This window comes from Cynocephalus volans, chromosome 4 (assembly GCF_027409185.1).
Source record: "Cynocephalus volans isolate mCynVol1 chromosome 4, mCynVol1.pri, whole genome shotgun sequence".
Taxonomy (NCBI): Eukaryota; Metazoa; Chordata; class Mammalia; order Dermoptera; family Cynocephalidae; genus Cynocephalus; species Cynocephalus volans.
Window position 1 is genome coordinate 107211563 of NC_084463.1, and position 12441 is coordinate 107224003.

The window sequence follows — 12441 nt, forward strand, 5'->3', positions numbered from 1 at the left end:
TATTTTTTTATTATCTCACTGGATAGCTTTATTATTATTATTATTATTATTATTATTATTATTATTTTAAGATAATTTATTATACATACATGTGGGGTACAACATTGATTTTCAGTAATTGTGTACAATGTGTGAAGGTTAGATGAGGATAGTTAGCTTATTCATCATTACAATATATAATCAGTCTTTGTGTCTGTTGACCAATTCCTCATTAGACCCCCTTCTTCTCCCCCTCCCCTCTGCTTTTCGACCTCTACTAACCATGGTTCTTTTCTCTCTTTCTAAAAGTTCAATGTATTACTTTAATTGTTATTTCTTTCATTCTTTCTCTCTGTCTGTCTCTTTTTATTGTTTGTTTAATTATGGATTCAACTCCCAGTTATGAGTGAGAACATCAGTATTTCTCTTTCTGTACCTGGGTTATTTCACTTAGGATAATTTTCTCTAGGCTCATCCACGTTGCTGCAAATGGTACAATATCATTCTTTTTCAGGGCTGAGTAGTGTTCCATTGGGTATACATACCACAATTTCCTTATCCAGTCATCCATGGATGGACATTTACTTTGGTTCCATCACCTGGCTATTGTAGATAGAGCTTCAATAAACATGGGAGTGCAGGTATTCCTTTAACCTGATGATTTCCAATCCTCTGCATATATCCCCAGTAATGGGATTGCTGGATCATGTGGTAGTTCTATCTGTAGTTGTTTAAGGAACCTCCACACTGTTCTCCATAATGGCTGTACTAATTCACAGTCCCACCAACAGTGCAGAAGGGTTCCTCTTTCTCCACATCCTTGCAAGCATTTGTTATTTTCTGCCTCTCTGATAATAGCCAGTCTGATTGGGATGACGTGGTATCTCAAAGTGGTTTTGATTTGCATTTCCCTGATGATTAGTGATGTTGAGCATGCTTTCATATACCTTTGGACATTCATATGTCTTCTTTTGAGAAATGTTTATTCAGCTGCTTTGCCCATTTTTTAAAGAATTTAATTTAATTTTATCAATATACAATGTGGTTTTTTGTGTCCCTTTACTGAATCCTCTCACCTCCTCCCCCATCCCACCCATCAATATCTGTTCTCTTGAGTTAACAACTTCAAGGAATTGTGGTTGTTCTGTCTTCTTCCCGCCCCCCCATTTGTTTGTGTATTTATTTATTTATTTATTTTTAGCTCCCACAAATAAGTGAGAACATGTGGTATTTCTCTTTCTGTGCCTGACTTATATCACTTAATACAATTTTTTCTAAGTCCATCCATGTTGCTGCAAATCGTAGTATTTCATTCTTTTTTATAGAGTAGTATTCCATTGTGTAGATATACCACATTTTCCGTATGCACTCATCTCATGATGGACATTTGGGCTGGTTCCTACTCTTCGCTATTGTAAATAGTGCTGCAATGAACATTGGCATCCAGGTATCCCTTCACCATGATGATTTCCATTCCTCTGGGTATATTCCCAGCAGTGGGATACCTGGGTCATATGGTAGATCTATCTGCAAGTGTTTGAGGAAACTCCATACCATTTTCCATGAAGGCAGCACCATTTTGCAGTCCCACCAACATTGTAGGAGGGTTCCTTTTTCTCCGCAACCTCGCCAGCATTTATCGTTCACAGTCTTTTGGAAATTAGCCATCCTAACTGGAGCGAGATGGTATCTCAGTGTGGTTTTGATTTGCATTTCCTGAATGCTGAGTGATGTCGAGCACTTTTTCATGTGTCTGTTGGCCATTCGTATATCTTCTTTTGAGAAATGCCTACTTTGCTCCTTTGCCCATTTTTTAATTGGGTTACTTGGTTTTTTGCTGTAAAGTTGTTGGAGTTCCTTGTATATTCTGGGTATTAATCCTCTATCAGATGTATATTTTGCAAATATTTTCTCCCATTCTGTTGGTTGTCGTTTAACTCTGTTAATTGTTTCTTTTGCTGTGCAGAAGCTTCCTCATTTGATATAATCCCATTTGTTCATTTTTCCTTTGGTTGCCTGTGCTTTTGGGGTCATATTCATGGAGTCTGTACCCACTGCTCCTTCCTGCTCCTTCCTGGAGTGTTTCCCCTATATTTTCTTTAAGGAGTTCTACTGTTTTGGGGTGCATATTTAATTATTTAATTCATTTTGAGTTGATTTTGGCATATGGTGAGAGGTATGGATCTAGTTTCATTTTCCTGCATATGAATATCCAGTTTTCCCAGCACCATTTGATGAAGAGGCAGTCTCTTCCACACTGTGTAGACTTGGTGCTTTTGTCAAAGATCACATGGCTGTAGGTGTATGGGTTGATTTCTAGATTCTCTATTCTAATCCATTGATCCATGTGTCTGCTTTTATGCCAGTACCATGCTGTTTTGGTTATTATACCTTTGTAGTATAGTTTAAAGTCAAATAGTGTTGTGCCTCCAGCTTTATTTTTTGGCTCAGAATTGCTTTGGCTATGCATGGTCTTTTGTTATTCCATATAAATGTTAGGATAGTTTTTTCCATTTCTGAGAAAAATGGCATTGGAATTTTGATGGGGATTGCATTGAAATTGTATATCACTTTGGGTAGTATGGACATTTTCACAATGTTGATTCTTCCAATCCAAGAGCATGGGATATCTTTCAATCTTCTTGTGTCCTCTTTAATTTTTCTCAGCAGTGATTTGTAGTTCTCACTGTAGAGCTTTTTCATATGCTTGGTTAACTTTATTCCTAAGTTCCTTTTTTTTTTTTTTTTTGGTGGCTATTGTAAATGGGCTAGGTTTCTTGATTTCTTTTTCTGTGTGTTCATTGTTGGAGTATAGACATGCTACTGATTTTTGTGTGTTGATTTTATATCCTACAGCTTTGCTGAAATGATTTATCAACTCTAGGAGTTTTTTGTAGAGGCTTTAGGCTGTTCAATATATAGGATCATGTCATCTGCAAACAGGGACAGTTTGACTTCATCTTTTCCCATCTGGATGCCCTTTATTTCCTTCTCTTCTCTGATTGCTCTGACTAGTACTTCCAACACTATGTTGAATAGGAGTGATAAGAGTGGGCATCCTTGTCTAGTTCCTGTTCTTAATGGACAAGATGAAAGAATAATATTGGCAGTGGGCTTATCATATATGGTTTTAATTATATTGGGATACTTTCCATCTATACCTAACTTGTAGAGAGTCTTTATCATGAATGATTGTTGAATTTTGTCAAATGCTTTTGCAGCATCTATAGAGATGATCATATGGTCTTTGTCTTTGATTTTATTGATGTGGTGTATCACATTTATTGATCTGTGTACATTGAACCAACTTTGCATCACTGGAAGAATCACACTTGATTGTGGTGTATAATTTTGTGTATGTGTTGCTGTATTTTGTTAGCTAGAATTTTACTGAGGATTTTTGTATCTATATTCATCAAGGTTATTGGACTGTAGTTTTCTCTTTTCAGTGTATCTTAGTCTGGTTTTTGTATCAGGGTGGTATTTGCTTCATAGAATGAGTATGGGAGAATGGCCTCTGTTTCAATCTTTTGGAATAGTTTGTAGAGAATGAGTTATCAGTTCCTCTTTGAAGGTTTGGTAGAATTCTTCAGTGAACCCATCTGGTCCTGGGCTTTTCTTTGTTGGGAGCCTTCAGATAAAGGCTTCAGTCTCTTTTATTGTTATTGGTTTGTTGAGATTTTCTACATCTTCTTGGCTCAGTTTTGGTAGTTTGTGTGTCCTTAAATTTATCCATTTTCTCCAGATTTTCAAATTTGTTGGCATATAGTTGTTTATAGTAGCCTCTAATGATTCCTTGTATTTCTGAGGTATCCGTTGCAATATCACCTGTTTCATTTCTAATTTTTGTTATTTGGGTCTTCTCTCTTTTTTTTTTAGTTAGCTGTGCTAATGGTTTGTCAATTTTATTTATCTTTTCAAAAAACCAACTTTTTGATTCATTGATCTTTTGAATTGTTTTTTGGGTTTCAATTTCATTCATTTCTGCTCTGATCTTAATGATTTCTTTCCATCTGCTAACTTTAGGTTTGGATCGTTCTTGTTTTTCTAGTTCTTTAAGGTGAAATGTGAGGTTGTTCACTTGCCATCTTTCCATTCTTCTGAGATGAGCATTTAATGCAATAAATTTCCCCCTTAATACTGCTTTTGCAGTATCCCACAGGTTTTGGTATGATGTATCATTATTTTCATTAGTTTCAATAAATTTTTTTTGATTTCCTGTTCAATTTCTTCTTGGACCCCTATGTCATTAAGTAGAATGCTGTTTAATTTCCATGTGTTTTGATAGTTTCCAGAATTTCATGTTATTGATTTCTAATTTTAATCCATTGTGATCTGAAAAAATACATGGGTTAATTCCAATTTTTTTGAATTTGTTGAGACTTCATTTGTGACCTAATATGTGATCTATCCTGGAGAATGTTCCATGTGCTGATGAGAAGAATGAATATTCTGAGGTTGTTGGATGGAACGTTCTGTAGATATCTGCCAAGTCCAATTGTTCTAAAGTGTTGTTTAGATCTTGTGTTTCTTTGCTGATTCTTTGCTTAGATGATCTGTCCAATATTAAGAGTGGTGTGTTCAGGTCCCCTGCTATTATGATATCATTGTCTATCTCATTCTTTAGGTCTAATACTGTTTGCTTTATAAATCTGGCTGCTCCTACATTGGGTGCATATATATTTATGATTGTTATGTCTTCTTGATGGATAAATCCTTTTATCATTATATAGTGGCCTTCTTTATCTCTTTTTATGGTTTTTGGTTTAAAGTCTAATTTATCTGATATAAGAATAGTTACTCCAGCTTGTTTTTCATTTCTATTTGCATGGTATATCTTTTTCTATCCTTTCAGTCTTAGTCTATCTGTGTCTTTATATATGTGAGGTGAGTCTCTTGAAGGCAGCATAGATTTGGGTCCACCTTTTCAATCCAGTCTGTCAGTCTGTGTCTTTTGAGTGGGGAATTTAATCCTTTTACATTAAGAGTTGTTATTGAAAAGTGTTGATTTACTCCTAGTATTTTATTGATTTTTTTTGGATGTCTTAAGTGTCTTTTGTTCCTTTCTTTCTGGTTTACTGTTTTGTCTTCTGTATTTGTTGGCTTATGGGGATGGCAGATAAACTTTTCTTTTTTCTCTTTATTGTTAGCATTTTAATTTTACCAGTGGGTTTTGATCTTTCTGGAGTATTTATGGCAGTGGTGGTTGTTTCTCATGTACCAATCCCAGTACTCCCTTGAGAATTTCTTGTAAGGCTGGTCGTGTGGAAGTGAACTCCCTCAGTTTTTGTTTGACTGAGAAATATACTATTTGCCCTTCATTTCAGAAGGATAGCCTTGTGGGGTAAAGTATTCTTGTCTGGCAATCTTTGTCTTTTCATATTTCAAATATATCATCTCATTCTTTTCTGGCTTTTAGTGCTTGTGGTAAAAAGTTTGATGTTAGTCTGATTGGGGCTTCCTTATAGGTGACTTGATGCTTCTCTCTTGCAGCCTTTAAGATTCTCTCTTTGTCTTTGAGATTTGTCAATTTGACTATAACATGTCTCGGAGAGGACCTTTTTAGGTTGAATATGTTTAGGGATCTTTGAGCTTCCTGAATCTGAAGATCTGTGTCTTTCCCTATACCTGGGAAGTTTTCTGACACTATTTTGTTGAATATGTTTTCGATGCCATTTACTTTTTCCTCCCCTTCTGGAATACACCTGATTCAGATATTTGAGCACTTAAGGTTGTCTGATATCTCTCTTAGATTTTCTTCAGTGCTTTTAATTCTTTTTTTCTTTTTTTTGTCTGCCTGTGTTATTTCAAACAGCCCATCTTCAATGTCAGAAATTCTCTCTTCTGCTTGTTCTAACCTGCGAGCTAAACTCTCTGTTGTGTTTTTTATTTCACTGAAAGAATTCTTCAGCTCTGCAAGCTCTGCTACATTCTTTTTCAGGGCATTGACTTCCTTGTACATTTCTTCTTTCAGGTCGTGTATACTTTTCCTCATTTCATCATGTCATCTAGCTGAGTTTTCTTGTATCTCATTTAGTTTCCTTAGAACTATCGATCAAAATTCCTTGTCAGTCATTTCAAGGACTTCTTGTTCTACAGGATCTAGAGCTTGAGAGTTATTACTCCACTTTGTTGGTGTTGTACTTTCTTGATTTTTCATATTTCTGGTATCTTTCCTTTGGTGTTTAGTTATTGTGGCAGGGAATTTCATGGTCCACTCATTTGACCCTATTGTCTGGCTACAATCCTGCCAGGACTGCCAATTTGGCACTGCTGCCTTGGTGCCTGTGGGTGGGAAGCTCAGGCCTCTCTGGGCCATGGGGACTGGCCTGGGCTGGGAGTCCCACAGTGGTGCCTACCTGTTCCCATGTGGGTGGCTTGGGGCCCTGTGGGCCTGGGGGCTTTATGGCCTCTCTGATTGGTGTGCACTTGCTTGGGATGGGGGCCCCATGGCAGCACCTACCTGCTCTGGCATGGATGCCTCAGGGTGTGTGGTCCCAGCAGCTCTCAGGCCTCTCTGGGCGGTGCACACTTGCCTGGGCTGGGAGTGTCCCGCAGTGACGCCTACCTACTCTGGCACAGGTGGCTCGGGGCCTTTTGGGCCTGTGGGCTTTAGGGCCTCTGTGGGCCGTGTGCACATGCCTGGGCTGGAGGGCTCTTGCAGTGGAGACTACCTGATCCAGCGCAGGTGCCTCGGGGCCCTTTGACCATTTTTAAATTGGATTATTTGTTAAAGAAGACACCAAAAGATGGAAAGACATTCCTTGTTCATAGATTGGAAGAATCAATGTAGTAAAACTGTCCACACTACCCAAAGTCATCTACAGATACAGTGCAATCCCCATCAAAATATTAATGATATTCTTCAACGAAATAGGAAAAGCAATCCTAACATTCAGGTGGAACAACAAAAGAACTGGAACAGCTAAAGCAATCCTGAGCAAAAATAGTAAAGCTGGAGGCATTACACTTTCTGACATCAAACTATATTACAAATCTATTGTAACAAAAACAGCATGCTACTGGCATAAAAACAGACACGTGGACCAATGGAACAGAATAGAGAACCAAGAAATGTTTAGGCTAAAAGTAATAAAGGCCAGGAAAATCTAATAAATAGATTGGAAATTACCACAGTTTGTAAATCATCATATTCCATATAAAACTAAAATGAAACAATCTCATCTGGCATTAAATAAAAAGTTGAATACAAAATGGTCAGTACATTATTGTATAATGAGAAGGAAAAGTTAAAAACAAAGCATATATGGTATATAAATGCATTGCCCAATTAAAACTAATGAAGTGTGGTTTCCAAAGTATTGAAGAAAAATGGTATGCCTGTCATTGTTAAACTCTTGGCAGACCACGCTGCATTAATTCACTCAGCCAGTATTCTTGCTGATCCAGACAGAAACCATCCCTCTTCCACCATTTTATAATGGCTAAGTGAAAGGAAATACTGCTCCTTAGGATCTTGCATCTACCTTCCCCAAATCAAAAGAAAAAAACCCAAAAAACAAGAAGGTGGATGTTCTGAGAATCCTGCAAAAATTCTGCATATCTAGTCCAAGTGCCAACTAAGCAAAAGCACATGGCCTCTCGTCAATGCCAATGCTTCCTTTAGCTGAAAAGGATTGGGCTTTAATGAATAGCCACTAGTTGTCCTACAGTTTGGCCTTCAACTATTTAATCCAAAAAATTCCATGTAGAAGTCCAACAAAGGAAGGGAATTAAAGCATGAAATCACACACACACACACACACACACACACACAATATTGTTTTCTCTTTACCATGAGAAGTAATGCATGTCTCTACTTTACAGTGTTTCTGTTAAAGCCTAAAAGAAGTTAGTCTCTCTTTATTCTAAATTTTTAAAATAATTAAAATGAGATATCATCAAGGTCAATTGATTAAAAAAGGAGCCAGTCCCATAACTATGTTGGAAGCAAGGAACAGGTCATATCCATGACATTAACTACAGCAGAATTTCTCTTTGTGTACCTTTAAGATAGAGAGGACTTTTAAAACAAAACAAATTGGAATAAAATAACCTCACCAACAGCACTCTAAAAACCAGTTAGATAATAACTGATTATTTCTTCTTCATAAAAAATAAAATTATTTTATAACTATTTTACTAATACATTTCTCTTAGAGCTTTGACTGTTTTATCTATTGCCTTACACTGCCTTACTTAATTAAGGCCGGACAGAAATGGGAATTTTCTTTGATCTCTGGCTCCATATCCCTAAATCACACTAAGTTAAGCATGTTTATATTGGCAAATTTTCCTCTAATGAAGGTGTTTTTGAAGTTAAGTCAAATGATGAAAGGAGAAGAAACATCTGAGTATCTTCAGCAAAAAGAATCTCGCAAGAAAAGTGCTCAGCAATTCACTGGTTTTTCTCATGGCATCTTGACCTCTTGTTCCTCAGACAGTAGATGACAGGGTTGAGCACGGGAGTAAAGACTGCAAATACAGCTGAGATCAATTTGTTAGAAATAAATGAAGAAATGGCCCAAGGTCGAAAATACATGAAGATCACAGCTGTGTACAAGACAACAAGCACTGTGAGGTGAGACGCACGGGTGGAGAAGGCCTTCCGATGCCCAGTAGCTGAGGGGATGTGCAGATGGTGGAGACAACGAGGGCCTAGGAAAGGGCAGTGGCTGAGAGAAGGAACACGGCAATGACAATGGCTAGTGTACAGCCTACATCTCAGCCACGGGTGAGTCCATGCAGTCCTGTTTGAGGATAGGAGACACATCACAGAAAAAAATGGTTCAAGATATTATTGCCAAATAAGGCAACCTAGGAGATGAAGTTTACCTTTTCCATGGAGATGGTGAAGTCACTCATGCAGGAACTGATGGTCAGCTGAGCACAAAACCCTGTGGTCATCATGACTGGGCGGTAAAGAGACTAACATATGGCCACATAACGATTATAGGCCATGGCAGCCAAAAGCACACATTCAGTACCGGCAAGGGAGGTGAAGGAATGCAGCTGGGTCATGCATCCAGGATGAAGATAGTATTGGGATGATGCAGGAATCCAACCAGCGTTTAGGGACTGTGACAGGCCTCCAGAAAGGACACGGTGCCCAGAAAATATTACACGGGCTTCTGCAGGGTCCCAGGGACCTACACAATGAGGATGATGACCAAATTCTCCAACAGCAAAAGTAGGTATGTGATGAGGAAGAGGAGGGAGAGCAGAACCTGCAGCCAAGGGGCTGTAGGGAAGCCCACCAGATAAACTCACTAATGTTGGTGATGTTTTCCTTCCACAAGGTAAGGACACCAAAAGACAAAGGATTTAATGATGATAATGTCAAATTGATGAGTGAGACGCACATTAGCAACAAGGGGTCTTCAGGCTACTAGTTCGTTATTATTAAACTTAACCCCAGTGCCATCATCTGGCCCTAGGCTATGATTTGGGGATCATGAGAAGCTTCACCAGAAAATCAGAGGACAGAACATACCTGAAAACAGATCCCCTGAAGACACAAAGCTAAGAATGTCAAAGCAGAATCATGAGGTCAGATTCAGAGGTCAGGCCTTTGGATCTGGGTCAGAAAGAGGTCTTCAGGTAGTTCTGATACTCTCTTATCAGCATATTCCATCTACTAATATTCTTCTTATCAGCATATTCCCAGATTTCAGAGGCAGCAAAAAGGCAGGAGCAGTGCCAAGGATGGTCCAGAAAGCAGAGCAGGGAAGCAGGGAAGTTCACAACCTGGAGAAAGTAAAAGCAGCACATCAACTGGAAAAAATCTCCTGGTCAGGAGAATCACTGACTGTATCCTGCTGACTTTTCGGCTATGCTGGATGTCTTTTGAAGACTCTGGCAATGGTGGTTAACAATTGTTTGCCAATATTTAGGACCATGGCTTAAAAAATTGAGGAAAGAAATGTCTACCCACTTAGAATAATTAAACACATTTTGACTTTTTTTTTTTTTTTTGACCGGTAAGGGGATCGCAACCCTTGGCTCGGTGTGGTCTGCACCGCGCTCAGCCAGTGAGCGCACCGGCCATCCTATATGGGATCCGAACCCGCGGCCTCGACACTTACCAGCGCCACACTCTCCCAAGTGAGCCATGGGGCTGGCCCCATTTTGACTTTTTTAGATATGTCCTATTAATACGAGTAATCACAGTTATATATACACAGATATAATAGTTATATACATATATACATACATATGCATATTTATATATCATAGTTCATATTTGATCCCAAATTAATTTGAGTGATTAATCCTTGTTCTCTTCAAATAGTGGCTCAAATTTTTCACACTGCAAGAAGTGTCACGTGATTGATTCTATCTTCTCCTAGACTCTGAAACTCCTCCTTATGATGGCCACTGCTTGAAGACAAGTTGCATTTAAGAAACTGCCTTGGGAGTGGGGGGAGCCAGGAGGTCGCACAACTCAGAAAGTTGGTGGGCTTCCCGGGACACAATGTGGTTTGAGGACAGAACTGAAATTTTAAAACGCTTTCTTCACAAGTGGGAATAAAAAAAAGAAAAAAGTAGAGATACCAGTTGGCTTGAGATTATAAATAAAATAAAATGAAAAAGAGCACCATACTCTTTAAGGAGATCAATAGAAAAAAACTGGAAAGGGAAAGCCAAAATTCATGGAACTGGAAAGAAGAATAAGTTGTAGAATTTCCTAGATGTTCAGTAATTATTTCTGATTTATGTGTATTTAATGGCCTAAAACTCCCAGATGGCCAGCAGTTTGTTATAAGTGTTGGAAAAAATGACCATAGTGAAATAGAATTCAAATTTGACTTCTCTGTCCACTAAGAAGTGTTATCCTTTAATTAATTTTAACAATTCTCAAAGGGAGGTAATTTTTTCTCTAGGTGTAAGGCAGTATGGAAGCACATAGCCTAAACAATTACAGAACAAGGTCATGAAGGAATTTTTATATGTGAATGCACACTCAGTCATATCTGATCTTTCAGGAATCATCGAAAACATAAGATTAACATTACAAAAGACTCAACATAGACAAAAGGAGCCCCGATACTCAAAAAGCAAACTAAAGCATTAAAGTAACTACATACCAATGGGACAAATAATTGGAAGGCCTGAATTCTAGTCCATGATTTATCATGTAGTAACTTTGTAATCTGAAGCAAATCTCAACCTTTCTAAACTTCTCTTCCCTTATTAGTGAAAAAGGGCTATATTATAATACAAAAAAATTCAGCAAATCACAAATGCAGAAATTTATAGCATTACCAATGGTTATGATAAATACCTATTGAATACTTACTTGCAGACTTGGCTCACACTGAGTATGGATAATAAAAAGATGAAAAAGTCAGGTTCCCTCAGTCAAAGTCTGGAGATGGAGATAAACAAGTAAGCAAGCCATTCAGTCCAATGGATTACAGCCAAAGAAAAGATACATGCTCAGGTAGCACATTGGAGGCAGGACCTAACATTGCCTGCAGTGGTGGCCTTCAAGGAAAGCAATAGGGTTTCCTTCTTATCTGCACCTGGACAGCTGAGTCCTACTGGAGAAAAGTCACACAAGAAGACAGATGATATCACCATAAATTTATGGTCATGGAGTTAACTGAGCTGCAAACAATGGCTGGATATCCTACAATGTGTTTTCAGTCAATTCACTCTCCACTTCTCCCAAGGACTTTTGTCTTTGATCTCCAATCTGCCACCCCACTCTCTCCTCCAACTCTCAGCAGAAATTTTACCTCATATTTGAAAAGGACAAATGAGGCTGTCAGACGGAAATTTATTTAACTTCCCCGCACCAAGTCATCTGTGTCCACCCTCTGAAGTCTCTGTTTATTCTTTCCTTACTTCCTGGCTAAGATCAGTTCCTCCATCTGCTCTAGATCCCATTTCTAAAGGAACTCATCTGTAAGATATCTTATGCCATTTTGTATATTAAATTCATTCTTTTCACAAATATTTATTGAGCATCTACTATGTGATAAACACCATTCTAGATGTTTGAAATAGCTCTGTTTACAAAACAGGCAAAAACAGGCAAAAGCCCTGATCTTAAGTAGTTAAATCCTAGTGAAGGGAGACAGACAACAAACAATAAATACAACAAGGATATAAGTTTGGGAATTGATAAGTTCTGTGGGGAAAATAAACAGACCAAGGTAAGGAAAATCAGGAGTGCAGAGAGTGGTGGCAGGTTGGTATTTTAAATAGAAACTAGTGGCACATGGAGTGGCACATGGCAGGGAGAAGTCCCACCAAGCAGAGTCATGGAGAAGGCAAAGACCTTCTGGTTCTTTGACAAAAGAACTTTCCAGACAACAGGATTAGGTAGTTTAAAGACTCTAAGGTGACTCACAATGTGAGGAACAGAAAAGAATTCAATACAATTGGAGTAGAGTGAATGGAAGTGAGAAATAAAGAAATAGAAGTGAGAGGTGGGGGAAGCAATGGTGAGCAGAT

General features: G+C 38.2%; 1 pseudogene; it reads right to left on the reverse strand.

Annotated features, from left to right (window-relative positions):
* Positions 1-8377: 8377 nt before the first annotated feature.
* Positions 8378-9343, reverse strand: LOC134376387 (olfactory receptor 6B9-like; annotated as a pseudogene).
* Between the last annotated feature and the right edge of the window lie 3098 nt (positions 9344-12441).